Genomic DNA, 19242 nt, shown 5'->3' on the forward strand with positions numbered 1-19242 from the left:
ATGGTTTTTTCAGTGAATTTCTGTGTGTTTTTTAAATGCTAATTTCTAAATATAACGTCCCTGAAACCTAAAGTTTTTTCACTGAATGTATATATATCAAACCAAAGTTGCCCCACGGAAAGAAGCCACCCCACACCATCGGCTCGTCTTACTCATTTAATTGCAGCTTGCAAACAGGAATCTTGAAAGGGCACACAGCAGTCTTTAGCCAAACGCGTTTCAGGATATCAAATCCCTTCGTCAGTGGCAGGTAATGGAAGCAGAAAAAAACGGAAATGTCAGCACCTTTATGTGGATAAAGTCCTGCCCCAGTGGGCGTGGCTGATCGCTCAGCATTCTGGACCCTGTGGTGCTCGACGTTATCTCAAGTGAGTCCGTTTCAAATACCCCAAAAATAAAAACCAATGAAAGTCCAAGTGGAGCTGAGGGCATTCAATCAAAATTACCTGTCTCTGCTTTATAGCCGCAATTCACGAACCTCATGCAGGGTAGAATCATGTCTCCTTCAGCCAACACCACTCTGGCGCTGGCATGGACCCGCTTTGACGCGGTGGGCTTCTCCCCTCGCAGCTGGGCGCAGCTGCTACAAAATAAAACCAAAGTTGCCCCACGGAAAGAAGCCAAAACACACCATCGGCTCGTCTTACTCATTTAATTGCAGCTTGCAAACAGGAATCTTGAAAGGGCACACAGCAGTCTTTAGCCAAACGCATTTCAGGATATCAAATCCCTTCGTCAGTGGCAGGTAATGGAAGCAGAAAAAAACGGAAATGTTAGCACCTTTATGTGGATAAAGTCCTGCCCAGTGGGCGTGGTTGATCGCTCAGCATTCTGGATCCTGTGGTGCTCGACGTTATCTTCAAGTGAGCTTCCATTACCTGCCACTGACAAAGGGATTTGATATCCTGAAACGCGTTTGGCTAAAGACTGCTGTGTGCCCTTTCGAATAAAATCACCTGTGTCCCGCACATATGATTCTAAGTTCTTGACATGGTCTTGTAAAAAATAGTCTACATAAATAGATGTGTTTTCCGGCAATCCATCCTTGGCTGTAATAATCGGACGACCTGGCGGTTTATCTCTGTCTTTGTGGATTTTAGGGATAAAATATATTGATGGGGTCGTAGGATTGTCTTTTTTGAGAAATCTATATTCATCTTCACTGATAAGATCTTTACCTTTCCAAGTTGCCAGTTTTTTGTAAAACTTAAGATATGTGTCTTTGAGGAGTGCTGTGTTGCTGCGACTATAACATAGTCGATCATTCAATTGACTAAATGCCTCTTTTTTGTATTCCTCCTGTGGCCATAATACAATGTTGCCACCTTTGTCACTGTTGCGTATGACTATATTTTAATTTTTTTGTAATTTTTGCATCAAACTGGAATACTGCTGGTCCTGTTTGTTGTATTTTCTCTTGGTCGTCAATACTGATTTATTTAATTTTTTGATATTCATGATGACTGTTTATATATATATATGTATATATATATATATATATATATATATATATATATATATATGTATCCACTAACAGTATCCCCGTGCGCACAAACAGGACCATGGACTCGGGGTATAACTGTTGCTAATAATCGTGCTTTATTCCAAAGTGAAAAGGTGCAGCCTCAGACGCGTTTCGAACACAAACTGTGTCCTTGATCACTATATATATATATATATATCTATACACACACACATACACACAAAGTCTTTTTTCTGAAGGAGAAGTCACAGAAACTAAGCAAAGTTTGGAGACTCTATGTCAAGTACGCTGAGAATGTTCAACACTAACTGATAGAGTTGCAGCGTACCTCTTGGACTATCTCCCAGTGGTCCGTCCTAAACTATTTGGAGGACACTAGTAGTAATTATTTGTGTTTATCTAGGGGTTAGTTTGTATGTATAAGTTGCTTTTTTTCTTTTGTATGTTAGGATTTTGTGTATGTACAATTTAAGTGCATATCTGTATTGTTGTTTTGTTGTTCCCTTCTTGATTCCATGTCATTTTTGATGCAGAAATGTAAAAAAAATTTGAAAAAATCTTTCTAGATTAATAAACTAGAGACAGTCTAACTAAGTGTGCTCTATCTAAAAGTAACCTCCATATTTATTCCTTTATACCACTTTCTGTTTGCATATTATAATAAATCCACAACATTGGAATTCGGAGTCTGTGGTCCTTTAGAGTATGACTAAATTGGAAAGTATAACCATGACTTGTTTTACTCCCCTCTACCACTTTTAGCAAGCAAATAAAATACCATCAGTCGTAACTTAGAAGAATAATTAGGGAAGACCTATTTGGCATAATCACAGCTATCCACAGCAGTCCACCTGTGACCCCCAGCAGCCCAGGGGGCAGCAGCCTCGATGCACGGTCTGCTGTTCGTCCGGGGACCCCACCCTCTCGCCATTCAGGAGCGCCTTGAGACGCCTTGGTGAGGGCACCGCTGGATACTTACGATGTTCAGCTGCTGCTGTGCCGGGAGTCACTGGGCTCCTATGCGGCTTGTACTCCACATCAGCTCCCATCACTCTCTCACTACACGCGGGGACCTTGGTTGATGCCCGTGTGCACAAATTCCATGCATTCAAAGCTCCCCGGGTGCCCTAAAGGGCCAAGTCACGGATTCCCAGTGCAACATCACGCAGTAATGCATGTCCACTGATCAAAAGAGGACTTACATCATATGTGTAAATCTTTACAATATTTCTTTGGTCTGTACGCCAAACTTCCAGTCGATTCTTGAAAGTTTTATACTGATCCTATCACTGCATTCTTGTATTCTCACTGAATTCGTGTAAAGCGTCGTGGTGACCTTGGACCAAATAGGCACTATATAAAATAAATGCATACATGAAAGGACGCCCATGCCCCTTCCCCCCATAGCACAGAAGGCTGTAAATGTAATTATGTGACATGTGTGAGGAGCTGGACGAAGGTCAGGACACGGAGACCCAGTTACTCTATGAATATTATTTTTTACTGTCCTAAACACTTCAACACATATTTGCAGATACAGGCATACAGTTATGAACATATTGTAAATATATACTTAATGTTAAAGGCAATGTTATATTACAGCAGTGGGATTCATCGTGTTAGACCCACATCTCTCCAGTTGGTGTAATAAAAGAACTACCTTTATAATTGGCTTAAATCTACAGTATATTCGGAATAGATAGTACATTTAAGCTAACGCTGCTGCCGCTCTGTTCAGCGTTCTAGCAGACAGTACAATATCATATTCATTTCACTGTCTAGTAAAGAATGTTCTTCATCCGTAATTTGTGAAATAATTCTATTAATTTACTGTCAGCATATGTAATAAGTTTAACATGACAGTAAATTAATACATTTGGCCATTGTTCCTCACCAGCACGTGCACAGGGGAACAGGCCCGGCGTTACCACTGGTGGCGCCCTGTGTGACAAGGTTTGTTGGCGCCCCCCCAATGACCACCTCTTTCACGGATTCTCTAACTAAGCGCACTTTAACAGTGCCCCGCAGGTCTCCATAACCAATGTCTCTCAGATTCATTTAGTTTTATAGCACCACTCATACCAGTGTAAGGTGTCAGTGCACTGTACATCACACACACACATTGCACAGAGACAATCATATGTTATTAAATCAGTGCATAGGCAATGTTACATCAGACAGGACTACAAGGTGTAGTGTAGGAGTGACATGTCATCGATACTGGTAGGCAATATAGTTTAAGAGTCCTTATTCTGGAAAAGCACAAATTTAGAATTTAAAACATAACATCAATGTTAGTGGTTCTCTTTAATAATAAGAATTATTTTCTACCCAAATGAACCCTTTTGGCAAGGTTTGGATAATGAAAGACTGGGCAAAAAAACATATAGCCCTCACATATACCTTGCAGTTTGCATTAAGCTCTTTGATGGCAGTTAATAGCTCAATGTTCTCTATTAGGATTTTCACTTATGAACGACAAATAACAAAAGGAGCTCTCTTACAGAAGCTCTCTTACAGAAGTAACCCACTGGCCTATTTACATTATATGCACTTTGTTAACTGCATAGTACACATTCTTAGCAGCAGGCATTTTGACCCTTTGTGCTACCTTAAAATGAGTCTAAACTTCCACTAGACAAACCTCCAGTCTCTCAGGAAGACGATTGATCCCCCGAGTTATCTTGGCATCTTAATTGATGCCTGAAATTTGGTGGAGGCCAGGAAAGCGGCAGCAGGATAATGATAATATACTTGCGAAAATGACGCCCTCACCCCAAGTCAGCGCCTGGTGCGGTGGCACCGATCGCACCGCCCTAGAGCCGGCCCTGCAGGGGAATAGTTGCGGATTGTGACCATTAGTGTTTTGACATCAAAGAACAACATATATGTACAACTTTAATGCCTCACCCCTCTGTGATCTTTTTGAAGCTGGGCTGTTCCGAAAGAGGTGTGAAAAGTGGGCGGGGCGTGTCCGGTGCCAGGGCTCAGTTCTGACCCAGAAATGAAAGCTGTGGCAACCTCAGGTACATCAAACACTGGCATGCCCACCCCAGCACCCTTTGAACCATACCTGGAATACACGTGCCCGTGGCCCCTTCCCATGAGCCTCTGCTCCAGGAGCAGCTATAACCGGGGGCCGAGGTTGGCCTCTCACAGAACAGAGTCAGGAGCATGGTGAGAGACCTGGAGCTGATGATCTGTGAGGTGTTCCCTCTGGAGAATGACTACTCTCGAGCCTACCCCACCAAGAGGGATCAAGAGACCCCCCAGCAGCAGACAAAGCCCCCAACAGCCCTGACAGGTGAGTGTCTGGACTGGTCCTGGCCCAGAAGCCTGGTCTGAGCTGTATCATTAGTGTCTGTTATTGTTTATAAGAGATGAGGAGACGGCCCTTCTGTCTCCAACCTGCAGGATCATCTCATGAGCTGGAACATGGGGGTACCCTCAAGAGGGCCAGGCCTGCTGTGCCCTCAGAAGAGCCCTGGATGTCTCCTGGCGGCCCCCTTAAGAGGGCCAGGCTGGCTGTGCCCTCAGAAGAGCGCTCGGTGTCTCCTAGCGGGGCCCTTAAGATGACCGGAATCACTGACAGAATTTCGACAGACAGAATATCGAGTTACAAAAATATCAACGCAGAAATATCGATGTCAAGAATATCGAAATCCTATCTACATAATGGTAAGCACAAAAATATCGAGAAAAAAATATCAATGTCATAAATATTGTTGTTAAAAATATCGTTTTTTTACGTTTAAAAAATAATGTATCATACAGTAAATAATATATATAAAAAAAAGAAACAGTTACAATTATTTTAAAATGTTTAAAATTATAACTAATACATATAATTTAAAAATAAATTAAACATATATATGTATAAAATATAATATATATACTTACTTAATATTTATAAATAATTATTTTAATAACTTATAAATTGTTAAAAAACATTTTATAAATTATAAATACATTTATACACATACACCAATAATATAGATATAAAAAAATATATATAACAAATTTAAAAAGTACAATATTTTTAATCTTTTTCAAATAAATGATACTCTACATTAACTAAAACAGTAGAAAAAATATTGGATAGCAGAGGGGATAAAATTACTATTCCCACTCCAGAGAGTGTAACAGTAGAAAAAATATTGGATAGCGTAGGGGTAAAAATTACTATTCCCACTCCAGTGAGTGCAACAGTAGGGAAAGTGTTGGATAGCATAGGGGTAAAATTTACTATTCCCACTCCAGAGAGTGCAACAGTAGGGAAAGTGTTGGATAGCGAAGGGGTAAAAATTACTATTCCCACTCCAGTGAGTGCAACAGTAGGGAAAGTGTTGGATAGCGTAGGGGTTAAAATTACTGTTCCCACTCCAGAGAGTTCAACAGTAGAGAAAGTGTTGGATAGCGTAGGGGTAAAAATTACTATTCCCACTCCAATAAGTGCAACAGTAGGGAAAGTTTTGGATAGCTTAGGGGTAAAAATTACTATTCCCACTCCAAAGAGTGCAACAGTAGGGAAAGTGTTGGATAGCGAAGGGGTTAAAATTACTATTCCCATTCCAAGGAGTGCAACAGTAGGGAAAGTGTTGGATAGCATAGGAGTAAAAATTACTATTCCAACAAAAGGTTTGCTTGCAGACTGAATTGAATTGCCGGCGGTAAGCTGTAGGCAGAGCGGGGCGGAGCAAGGTGGGGAGTGCCACGCTGCACCTGAGTCAGCGGTTAGCGGTCGGTGGCCCCCGTTGAATACTTGAAGGGAGCTGTTTATTAATTGCACATAAGACTGTGAAATAGCGCTGGGCAAGATTTTGCCTATCGAAATATTGTCAGAGAAACAGAAGGAGCAGAGGAACAACTTTATCCTGGTGTACACAGGAGTTGTAAGTCCTGTATAAAACTATTTTTTTTTTGAAGGAGTACAGAGGTCAAGGGTCTCTTTTGCTGAGTGATAAGGGGTTAATCTGTTTGAACTTTGAACTTTGAACTGGGGGGAGAGTAATACCGCCGCGCAGAGGAGCGCAGAGGAGCAGAGGCACATTACCTGGCCTGGAGAGTTTCCTGGGTCCCTAATGCTGCAGTCTCGCCGCGCCGCTTTGTAACACCCGGCGGTCTGCGGCTGGAGACTACAGCTCCCAGGGAGACTTGCGGCGACCTCCGGCTCGCCGGTTTAAGAGAAGGACGCGTCGCTGGGCGGAGCCCGGGCAGAGGGTTGGCCGTCTGAGGCCTTCAGAGGCAGGAGGAGGCTGGGCTGGGCCAGAGACCCTGTGAGTAACAAACTGTGCTTTATTATTTATCCGGAGCAGCGTCGGATAAGGCTGTGGGACTTTGCAGGCTTATACCTTGATAAACTGGTCATTTGATTCCTGGTGACACCTAGGCATAGTCAAAGCTGAAAATCAACTCCGTTTAATCTACTACAATGTCAGGCACAAAGAAAGACAAGGTGGTTACGGGGGCAGGCTCCATGAACAATTTCCTTGTCAAAATGGTGAATAAAATCAATGATGACAGAAGGGCTTCTTTGGGCAAAGTAGCTTCTCTAGACTATGACCTCCCTCCAGAAAGAGCAACTACGCCGGAGGCACCTCTAGAGGGCGAAAATAGCACTGACCGTGTGTTAGGAGAACAAAACGCATGTAATCCAGCTAGGGTAGTAGTAGCTTCGATCCACCAGGCCCATGATACCATTACGCTTGATTCTATAATGCTTGATAAATTATCTTCTGACTCCGAGGAAGAGGTAGAGGTAACGGAAGGAAGTAAAAGAGAGAGACCTGTTAGAACCTGTAGAAAGCAGCAAAGTAAGAGGGGGGGTAAGATCACCCACAGGAGAAGAGGGGACACTCACTTGCCTGATAGTCACATCTCCCCTAAAGCCAAATCGAACGCAGAGAGTAAAAAGGAAACTAGCATCACCCTGAGCCCTGAGCAGTTTGGTTTGCTAATCAAAACCATAGAGGCCACTTTTGACCTAAAACTTAAGGATTCCATTGACTGCCTTGCAGCCAAATTGGACACCGCGAATGCGGAGTTAAAAAGACTAGGAGGTTTATTGGACCAACAGTTGGCCAATCTATCTAAGGCTAACCCCCCACTCCCTTCAACTAGTTCAGTGAGCTCTGAGGTTGTAGGGAAAAATGCTACAAAAGCCCCCAATTCACCTCCTTTGATCCCTCAGGTCAATTGCACGGTTAACAACCTTACTGTCCCCCCAGCCACCTGTCCCCCACCAGTAGACTCGGATGTAGACCCGGCTAGGAGCCATCAGAGATCAGGTCCCTTATATAACACGAATGCCATACAAAGTAGGCGCAATCATTTTATTATTCTGCCTCCGGATTGCGCCCCCTATGTCGTCGTGTTAGCCAATTTTCCGGTGCATACCCCAGGCTCTTCCGAGCCACAAGAGGAAGTGCATGATTCCCTCAAAAGTGGTGGCTTGGCTGAGTGCTAAATGTGGTTTTCCTACTAAATTTGCTGGAGACATTATCACGACTAGGAGAGTGAATTGGATTGGTCCCTCGAGGAAAACTTGTAGAGGGGATTGTGTGGTCGTGAACTTTAAATACCCACAACATGTGGCCACAGTCCTCCTACGGGCAGCATCTCTGATGGAGGACAGCAATGGTATTCAAGTGCGCCCGTTAGGGTATTTCTACAATCATGTCAATTTAGCCTCCCTGCCCAGACAAAGACTAAGTCCATTTACCCCGGTGGGGCCCAGATCGGCTCCTCAAAGTTTGTTTCAGGGACGCGATAACCTCTTTACCTTTGGTCCCCCTATTACAACTCACAACAGATTCGATGCTCTCTCAGGTCTCGATCTTTGCGATTGACGGGGTGACGGAGAGGGTACAGTGGACGATGTCATAGTGGATTCAACACCAACAGTTCATGTACCTTCTTCTGCTGTGGATGATAACAGTTTACCAGAGATCACAATTGATAAAGGGGACACGGTCAGACTGTTATCCTGGAACATTGCTGGTTTGCGGTCTAAGAAGGGAGACCCAACCTGGGAAAATTTTGTAAAGCGCCACGATATCATTGCCATTCAAGAGACTTGGGATATGGAGTGTGATTACTGGTTGGACGGTTTTACATCTTATTTTGTACCTGCTTTGCCTTCCCCCGCAGGCCGGAACAAAGGAGGTCTTTTGACGCTGGTATCGGTGAACATCAAGGGCAAAATCACCCCGATAGACTGTGCCTCTCATAGTTTCCTCGTATTGGAGATAATATTAGAGGATGGTTGTAAATTGCTTCTTGTTAACTGCTATAATGCACCGAACGGTCACCCAGAAACTGTGCATTTTACATGGTTATCAGACTTTTTAAGTCTTTACAGAGACAAACAATCCACTTTGTGTCGATTTATTTTAATGGGCGATTTTAATGTTCATTTGTGCTCACATTGTGCCCTAGTGGATGAAGATGGGCCAGATAGCGTGTCCCCCCCTCACCTAGAACATACACAGAAGGGTTTGGTGCTCGAAAATGTATTACGGGAAAATGAGCTGTATGAACCAGAATTCTACGATAAAAGTACACGGGTTGCCACTTATACGGGAAGGGCTAGTGATTCGATAATTGATTTTATTTTTGTTTCAAGAGGTTTTCTGAATTATGTGATTTCATATAATGCAAATGCTATGCCTATGAGTGACCATAATCCTGTGGGCTTGGAGCTAGTGAATAGCTCCTTCTTGTTAAAATCAGCTGTCTTCCATCGGTCTATATTGCCTGTAAAGGATAAGGATCAGGGGAGAAGAATTAAATGGGAGATGGTTGTACCGGACAACTTTTTCTTAACTCTATCCTCCTCAGTTTCTGAAGAGCTAAATGTGTGTGCCAACCCGTTAACTGGGAGCAAGGAGGTTATATCTTCCTTTGAAGGTATTTGCCGGTTTGTGTCCATTTGCCTCACAGCTAAAGGTCAGGGGGGCAAACATAAATCGGTGAAAGGCTGGTTTGACAAAAATTGTAGCAAAGCACACAACCGCCTTAAGAAAGCCCTCAATACTCGCCCAAGGGACAAAGCGTTAGTGGCGCGACTAAGAAAGGATTTCACCACGGCCACTAATTTGCGTAAAAATGAACTAAAGAGTAAAGCCTGGGAAGATTTAATGGATAAAGCCACCCTAAAAAACAGCGCTAAGTTTTGGTCAATTATTAACGCCCCCTTACTTTCAGGCGACCAAAACTCAGTGCTGGAACTAAACATATCAGAGGAGGACTGGCTTCGGCATTTTGAAAAAATTTATGATAGTAATAGGGAGCTGGAACCTTTCACAATCCCTACTATTGAGATCCCTCTGGAGCCTGTGAGATTTGATACAATTGAGGTACTTAGAGCTATAGAGGAGACAGCAGGACGCAAGGCCCCGGGCCCCGATGGAGTGCCAGCGGATATGTTCAGGGCAAATCCGCTGTTTTGGGCCAATATTTTAACAAAAGTTTTTAATGCCTCTGCCGCAGTGGGATTCCCTCAGACCTGGTCTTTAGCTACAATTGTGCCAATATTTAAAAAAGGGCAGAGAGGAGACCCAAAATGCTACAGACCAATATCGTTGCTGGACTCCTCGGTAAAAATCCTAGGAAAGGTTGTCCTAGCGAGAATATCCGCGTGGGCCAAGGGGAACAACATCCTGTCCGAGGCACAATTCGGATTTAGGTCAGGGAGGAGTACAGAGGATCAATGCCTCAATCTCCACCTCATAATTTCTAAATATACCAGAGCAAAAGGGGGAAGTATATTTCTTGGCTTCATGGACTTGTCCACAGCCTTTGATCTTGTTAATAGATCTAAGCTGTGGGCAATGCTCCTGAAGATGGGCCTCGATAGTTCCTTGGTACACTTTCTGGCGGAGCTCCATAAAGACCTGAGGGCCCGCATCAGAATGACCACTGACGGAAAGTGTACCGAGAGTTTTAGATCAACTAGAGGGGTCCGTCAGGGATGTATACTGGCACCAATGTTGTTCACGCTATACGTGAACTCTTTGGAGGATGACCTAACGGCTGCCTCAAAGGATATCCTGAGCATGGGGGGTGCACCAATTCCGGTGCTCCTCTATGCCGATGATGCGGTGCTAATAGCCAGGACCCCAGTTGCCCTGCAAAAGTTACTCGACTCCTTCGGCAACTTTATGTCCAGTCTTGACCTGGTGGTTAACAAGAACAAATCACACACTATGTCAGTAGGATGTGGTAAACTTAAAGAAAAAACCTTTTTTTGCAATGGAGAGGTGATTACAAGTGTGAAAGTTTTTACATACTTGGGAGTGATTTTTGACCAAAGGGGAACTTGGACACCGCAGTTAACATCTAAAGCGAATGCGGTGAGAAGCTCATATTCTGCAATCCTGGGGTTTACTAAGAGATTGGGGGGGAAACCAATCGAGGCTGTCCTGGCCGTTTACAAAGCCAAGACAGCCGCGATCGCTAGATACGGGGCTGCAGTCTGGGGTTATGTTAATTCTAAATGCATTCAGACAGAGGAAAACAAATTTCTTCGTTCTCTGTTGGGACTACCCCAGTCAACTGCCACTCACTCTTTACATCTTGAGCTGGGTTTGGGTTACATTCTAGATATAATCAATCTAGCTCCACTCTTGATGTGGATCAAGCTCTGGCTTAACCCGAACCTCAGCCTTAATCACAGGATAATCAAAGACTGTCTTATATTAGATCACAGGAGGGATATTCAGTGGCTGTCATATATTGAATCTATGGCCGTATATTTGGGACGCCCTGAAATCTTTAATAGTCCAGAATCCCTGTGCAAAGCTGATTTGCTGTGGGTGAAGACCAATTTCATCAGATTACGTATGGCCGAGCGTGAAGCGGATGAGTTATGTAAACCCTCTGTGAGGGCTCATGTATTGATAACCCCATCTTTTGAGTTGGCTCCTTATTTGTCAGTGGTCACTAATTCTTTTCATAGGTGGCTACTGTCCAAATTCCGTTTTAACCAAATTTATATGGTTCTGCGGGACGAGAAAGTCTGGTGTAAGCTCGAGGAATCGTCCCCATGCAAATGCGATGGTTTCTCCACTCAGGATAATGCCCATTTTCTGTTCTTCTGTTCTTTTTATCACGAACCTCGTACCCGATATTTAAAATCAATTCTGAAGGAGCTGGGTTTTACGCAGTACAAGCCTGCGTTGTTATATTTACAGATGATGCATTCCCCTGTAATTATGTATTGCACTGCTAGCTTTTTGGCTGCATCTGTTAGACGTAAGAGATCAAGGTTAAGATTGGAATCACAGATGAGGACAGATACTTGAATTCATGTTTATTGTAGTGTTGAGTGCAAACTGTAATGAATTTTGTGTAAATAATGCCTTTTTAACTTGCTTTTAAAATCCACCTACTGTTTAATACTGTTTTAACCTGTTTCTTAAGATATATGAATGTATGATATTTGTTGTAGAATACTTTTATGATTTTAATTAATCGAATAAAGTGGACTTTGACTTGACTTGACTTGACTACTATTCCAACTCCAGAGAGTGCAACAGTAGGGAAAGTGTTTGATAGCATAGGGGTAAAAATTACTATTCCCACTCCAGAGAATGCAACAGTAGGGAAAGTGTTGGATAGCGTAGGGGTAAAAATTACTATTCCCACTCCAATAAGTACAACAGTAGCAAAAGTGTTGGATAGCGTAGGGGTAAAAATTACTATTCATACTCCAGAGAGTGCAACAGTAGGGAAAGTGTTGGATAGCGAAGGGGTTAAAATTACTATTCCCACTCCAGAGAGTGCAACAGTAGGGAAAGTGTTGGATAGCGTAGGGGTTAAAATTACTATTCCCACTCCAGAGAGTGCAACAGTAGAGAAAGTGTTGGATAGCGTAGGGGTCAAAATTACTATTCCCACTCCAGAAAGTGTAACTGTAGGGAAAGTGTTTGATAGCCGAGGGTTAAAATGAACATGCTTATCAATTAGATACGTTTTTTAATTAAATAACCAATTAACAATAAATTAATTATGAATACCAATAAATTTAAATTAATAATTACTTTAATAAAATTAAATGACTTCCCATCCTATTCCCCTATAAACCCACAACCAACTCCTAAAATAAATTAACATAATTAATATAATAATCAATTAATAGAAATCAATTACCAATTAATAAACAATTAACAATAAATTATTTACCAATACCAATAAACAAAAATTATTAATTAATTATAATTAAATTACTTCCACCCTATTCCGCTATAAACCCACAACCCACTCCTAAAATAAATTAACACAATTGATATAATAATCAATTAATAAAAATAAATTGCCAATTAATAATTAATTAACAATAAATGTATTATCAATACCAATAAATAGAAATTCATAATTACTTTATTATAATACATTACTTCCCACCCTATTCCCCTATAAACCCACAACCCGCTCCTAAAAAAAATAACACAATTGATATAATTATCAGTCAATTAATAAAAATTAATTACCAATTGAAAATTAATTAACAATAAATTAATTACCAATACCAATAAATAAAAATTATTAATTACTTTATTATAATTAAATTACTTCCCACTCTATTCCCCTATAAACCCACAACCCGCTACGGAACTAAAACGCAAAATTTAATTTAAAATAATTAATAATTTCTAAAAAATAATTATTTAATTTACTATAATTAAATTACTTCCCACCCTATTCCCCTATAAACACACAACCCGCTACGGTACTAAAACGGAAAATGTACTTTAAAAAAAATGACTAAAATATAGAATACGTACATATAAAATACATACTAAAATACATAAGACTAATATAAACATCATTATTAACAACAATATTTTTGCAAATGATATTACTGACTTCCATATTAACAAAAACAATACTTCTTACCTTCAGGTCGATATTCTGGTCACCGATATTCTTGATGTTGATATTCTGTCCCTTCAATATTTGCAACTCGATATTTCTGTAGGTCGAAAAAAAACCTCGATATTATGTCTGTGCACTCTTCAGCACAGATCAGCTCGCCCTCCTGAGGGCAGCTTTTTATCTCAACCCTTACCCTGACTTTAGCAGGAGGACACACATCTCCGAGGTTACCGGGGTCCCCGAATCCAGGGTCCAGGTGAGTGGGGCGCGCAGGCCCCTGTATCGGGTCTCTTGTACCGGGGCAACATCTCCTGTGTACTGTGCTTAACATCTCCCTCTCTATCTTTACTTTTAATGGCTCTGCTCCTCTTAAACGTCTTTCCCTTCAGTTATGTAACTGAGAACACCCCCCCACCCAACACAACCTGTTCATTCTGATATGTGGCATCGTTCAGTCTCTGTATGTCTCTCTCTCTCTCTCTCTCTTTTTCATCTCTCTCCATTTCCTCTCATCTTCGAGCTCTTTTCGAAAAAATCTAACTTTTTATACCAGAGAAGGTTATTCCTTTGTTTCTCTGTCCCCAGCCTCCCTGCCTCTAAAGGTATTCAAACGTGAGTTTAATTCTGCACAGAACCAGAATGGACAGAAAGAAACACGCCCTGGTGGGGAAGGGTGATGGAAGGTGGGACAGAGAAAAAAGAGGCAGCAGAGGGGGGTCCCGGGGCCCAAGCCGAGGGGTGCAGGTGTTCAGAGGAGGGGGGCCTAGAGTATGTAGTTTTCTTTAAATGCTCCTGTCTGTCCTCTCCTCACCCTCTGTTCTCTGCTATCCCTTCGGACACAGGTCTGGTTCCAGAACCGCAGAGCGCAGCACTTACCCAAACCCGTAAAACCATCTGTGAGCCAAGAGCACCGGCGGCAGCAGTGGCAACTGGACCGGGACCCAGAGCAGCACCAGAACCAGTACCAAAACCAGCACCAGAACCAGCACCGGAACCAGAACCTTTACCACCACCAGGACCAGGCCTCATATTATCTAGCCCACGCCAGAGAAAGGCAGACACAGGATGTCCGGGTACCAGGACCCCCCTGACTCTGAGGACTGGGGCGTCACCTGTCCTCCCTCAAGCCTCCTGTCCTCAGCCTCCTGGGCACCCTGGGCCAGGAGATGCCCCCGCTCCTCTGCTCCTGAACCTGTAGGAGGACTTCCTGTGTGGCCTGGACTAGCTGGACTGATGGTCCATTGCCCCCCAGTTGCCTCCCGTCTTCACCTTCGGCTCCTCCCGGCATGCACTGGAGCTCAGTGACCCGTTCAACTGAGGGTCCTGAGGTCCTCGGACCCTAGGAGGTTCTTTCATAAAATACCAGCAGGGTGCACTTTGCATGCATTGTATTGCAGCATTTATGTAGTGCCTATTATCCCTGTGTGGAACATTTTGAAACAGAATTTAGATTTTAGTTGAACTGCTCTTAAAAAGCAGTTCTGGAAAACTCGTTTGAGTCTTCTCTCAACAAGGAGTTGGTCACAGCTGCAACTGTGCTCTTAAACATTTTTTAAAACACTATCAGCAGTATCTCAGTGTAAAAGACAAAAGGATTGTCACAGAACAATTAGCCTGGACCAGTCTCATAAGCATAAAGCTCTCTGCGCATGCGCTAAGTTAAGGATGGTGGAAGAGCTTATGAAGACTCCTAGCCGCATTATTTTAAGCTAGATTTTTGTGCTTTACCAATGACAATATGATAGACAGTAAACAGTCTATTAAAAGAGAATAAGACTTGATTTAACAAAGTACAGACCAAGGTGCCGATCACGATCCGGTAAAAAATTCCCCCGTGCGACTCGTATCGGGTCTTTTTACCGTACGAATCGTACAAGTGCCGTACGAACTGGCAATCACGATTCGCATGGTAAAAAGTCCATACGACCCGCACCGGGAATCATTCCCCACACGTCCTCGGGTCGGAAAATGTGTCCGACACGTCCTCGGACGATTTACCTTACAAACGTAAAAATCCAAGTCCGACCGAGGAATCACGATCCATCCCGTGCGTCCGAGCCTACAACCGTATGGAAAAAACACCGTCCGCACCGAACACCAATAGCAACCATGGAGACATGTGCCCGCATACGCGCCCAACACTCCCCCCAGCCCCCGTACGTCCGACACGTACCCCCCGTATATGTATACCCCCACCCGTCTATGTACACCCCAGTACGTTCCAGTCGTACCCCCACCCCAGTACGTGTCGTACCACCGTCAATGTAAACCCCCCCACCCCTGTACGTGTCGTACCACCGTCAATGTACACCCCCCCACCCCTGTACGTGTCGTACCACCGTCTATGTACACCCCAGTACGTTCCAGTCGTACCCCCACCCCAGTACGTGTCGTACCACCGTCAATGTAAACCCCCCCACCCCTGTACGTGTCGTACCACCGTCTATGTACACCCCAGTACGTTCCAGTCGCACCCCCACCCCAGTACGTGTCGTACCCCCCGTGTACCTACACCCCAGTACGTTCGAGCCACACCCCCACCCCAGTACGTGTCACAGCCCCGTCTACCTACACCCCAGTACGTTCCAGTCGTACCCCCACCCCAGTACGTGTCGTACCACCGTCAATGTACACCCCCCCACCCCTGTACGTGTCGTACCACCGTCAATGTACACCCCCCCACCCCTGTACGTGTCGTACCACCGTCTATGTACACCCCAGTACGTTCCAGTCGTACCCCCACCCCAGTACGTGTCGTACCACCGTCAATGTACACCCCCCCACCCCTGTACGTGTCGTACCACCGTCAATGTACACCCCCCACCCCTGTACGTGTCGTACCACCGTCTATGTACACCCCCCCACCCCTGTATGTGTCGTACCACCGTCCATGTACACCCCAGTACGTTCCAGTCGTACCCCCACCCCAGTACGTGTCGTACCACCGTCAATGTACACCCCCCCACCCCTGTACGTGTCGTACCACCGTCAATGTACACCCCCCCACCCCTGTACGTGTCGTACCACCGTCTATGTACACCCCAGTACGTTCCAGTCGTACCCCCACCCCAGTACGTGTCGTACCACCGTCAATGTACACCCCCCCCACCCCTGTACGTGTCGTACCACCGTCAATGTACACCCCCCACCCCTGTACGTGTCGTACCAGCGTCTATGTACACCCCCCCACCCCTGTACGTGTCGTACCACCGTCCATGTACACCCCAGTACGTTCCAGTCGTACCCCCACCCCAGTACGTGTCGTACCACCGTCAATGTACACCCCCCCACCCCTGTACGTGTCGTACCACCGTCAATGTACACCCCCCCACCCCTGTACGTGTCGTACCACCGTCTATGTACACCCCCCCACCCCTGTACGTGTCGTACCACCGTCTATGTACACCCCCCCACCCCTGTACGTGTCGTACCACCGTCTATGTACACCCCAGTACGTTCCAGTCGTACCCCCACCCCAGTACGTTCCTGGCGCACCCCCAACACAACCTCCTAAGTACGGAGCGCACCCCATGCCCCAACATCACAACCGCATGTACGAGTCGTACAAAGCCACACACAAGGACCAAATCGTACAACCAAATGGCCCATGTACACACCGTACACACGCTCAAAACGCACGTACACAACAAGGACAAAACAAAACAACTCAACAATACACCATTCGAAAGGCACACAGCCACTAAACATGGCCAACAACCACTAAAATAACACAATCACTGACCTGCAACTGTCAAAAACAAACAGAGGCCCAATACACCACCACTCCTTATAACACACCCACCCAAAATTCAAACACTGCCACACCCACCCATGGACCAATAAAAAGGGCCCACACACACAAACCATGAGCCTTTGCAACAGACCCACTGCTGCCAGACACCACAGAACCAGACTACAAGCGACACCACATCTTACACTTGCACACCTTCACACGACCACCCTCACAAACACCCTCTCATCACATTCACACACACACACAACCATCCACACCCCCCCCCCAACATCCACACACCCCCCACACCCACACCATCCCCACCCACACCCCTCACCATGCCCACTACCAAGAATCCAAAGTTCAGTCACCGAGAGTTGGAGGTCCTTGTTGATCAAATCCTCAGAGTCGAGCCACAGATCTTTGGAACATTGGTCAGAAGCACCAGCCAGGCAGCCAAAACAGCCATGTGGCAGACCATCGTCGATGCTGTGAATGCTGTTGCGGACACCAGGAGGACCAAGCAGGATTGCCAGAACAGGTGGTACGATCTGCGGAGGAGGGTCAGAGCCAAGAGACAGGAGGAACACGACCAGGCCAACGCCACCGGAGGAGGGCCCTCCCGCAGACCCGTACAGTACCATCCCTGGGAGGAGAGGGTGATGGCCATACTGCCGGTGGAGGCAGTTGAAGGAGTAGAAGGACTCCGAGACCCGGGTGAGTACACAAACAACGCACCTCACATGGGGGGAACTGCAACCACAACCAAAATTAATAACAGGCACGCAAACACCACAAGCCATCGCATTACTCAACCACACTCCATGAGCAGGCACATGCCACTGCTGCCACCATGCCCCATGCACCCAGCTGGACAATGTCAAGTCACAGGCCACAGAAGACAACAACACATGACACGGTAACCCGGATGGCGGGAGTGTGGGCACCAAGAATCACATAGTGCGACTCCAAAGCAGACAACAATGCCCTCTGCCCATATGGCCTAGGTCACAGCCAGACAAACACTGTGTCCCAACACAGGAATGACTTGCCAGCAAATGGCGGATGCCTTGCATCAACACATGGGGGTGAAGGCACTGTTTTGCACATGCCAGCAGCTAATGAACAGCCAACAGTGTGAAAGAGTGGCAGCACACACCACCACAGCAGCAGCGCACAGACACACAGCAGACAAAATGGGTGCCTGGAGATCAGAAACAAACTCACATCAACAGGCCAAGGGCCACTCAAAGATCTGCTAACAGTGTGTGCCCAGGAAGCTGGGCCAAGGTGACAGAGGGTGACACACGGAGGGAGGGAGAGGGGGACACAGAGGGAGGGAGAGGGGGACTGAGAGGGAGGGAGACACAGGAAGATGGACAGAGGGAGGAGGCTGACACACAGAGGGAGGGAGAGGGGGACAGAGAGGGAGGGAGAGGGGGACAGAGAGGGAGGGGGACACAGGAAGATGGACAGAGGGAGGAGGCTGACACACAGAGGGAGGGAGAGGGGGACAGAGAGGGAGGGAGAGGGGGACAGAGAGGGAGGGAGAGGGGGACAGAGAGGGAGGGAGACACAGGAAGATGGACAGAGGGAGGAGGCTGACACACAGAGGGAGGGAGAGGGGGACACAGAGGGAGGGAGAGGGGGACACAGAGGGAGGGAGAGGGGGACACAGAGGGAGGGAGAGGGGGACAGAGAGGGAGGGAGACACAGGAAGATGGACAGAGGGAGGAGGCTGACACACAGAGGGAGGGAGAGGGGGACAGAGAGGGAGGGAGAGGGGGACAGAGAGGGAGGGGGACACAGGAAGATGGACAGAGGGAGGAGGCTGACACACAGAGGGAGGGAGAGGGGGACAGAGAGGGAGGGAGAGGGGGACAGAGAGGGAGGGAGAGGGGGACAGAGAGGGAGGGAGACACAGGAAGATGGACAGAGGGAGGAGGCTGACACACAGAGGGAGGGAGAGGGGGACACAGAGGGAGGGAGACACAGGAAGATGGACAGAGGGAGGAGGCTGACACACAGAGGGAGGGAGAGGGGGACACAGAGGGAGGGAGACACAGGAAGATGGACAGAGGGAGGAGGCTGACACACAGAGGGAGGGAGAGGGGGACACAGAGGGAGGGAGACACAGGAAGATGGACAG

This window comes from Triturus cristatus, chromosome 4_2 (genome assembly GCF_964204655.1).
Source record: "Triturus cristatus chromosome 4_2, aTriCri1.1, whole genome shotgun sequence".
Taxonomy (NCBI): domain Eukaryota; kingdom Metazoa; phylum Chordata; class Amphibia; order Caudata; family Salamandridae; genus Triturus; species Triturus cristatus.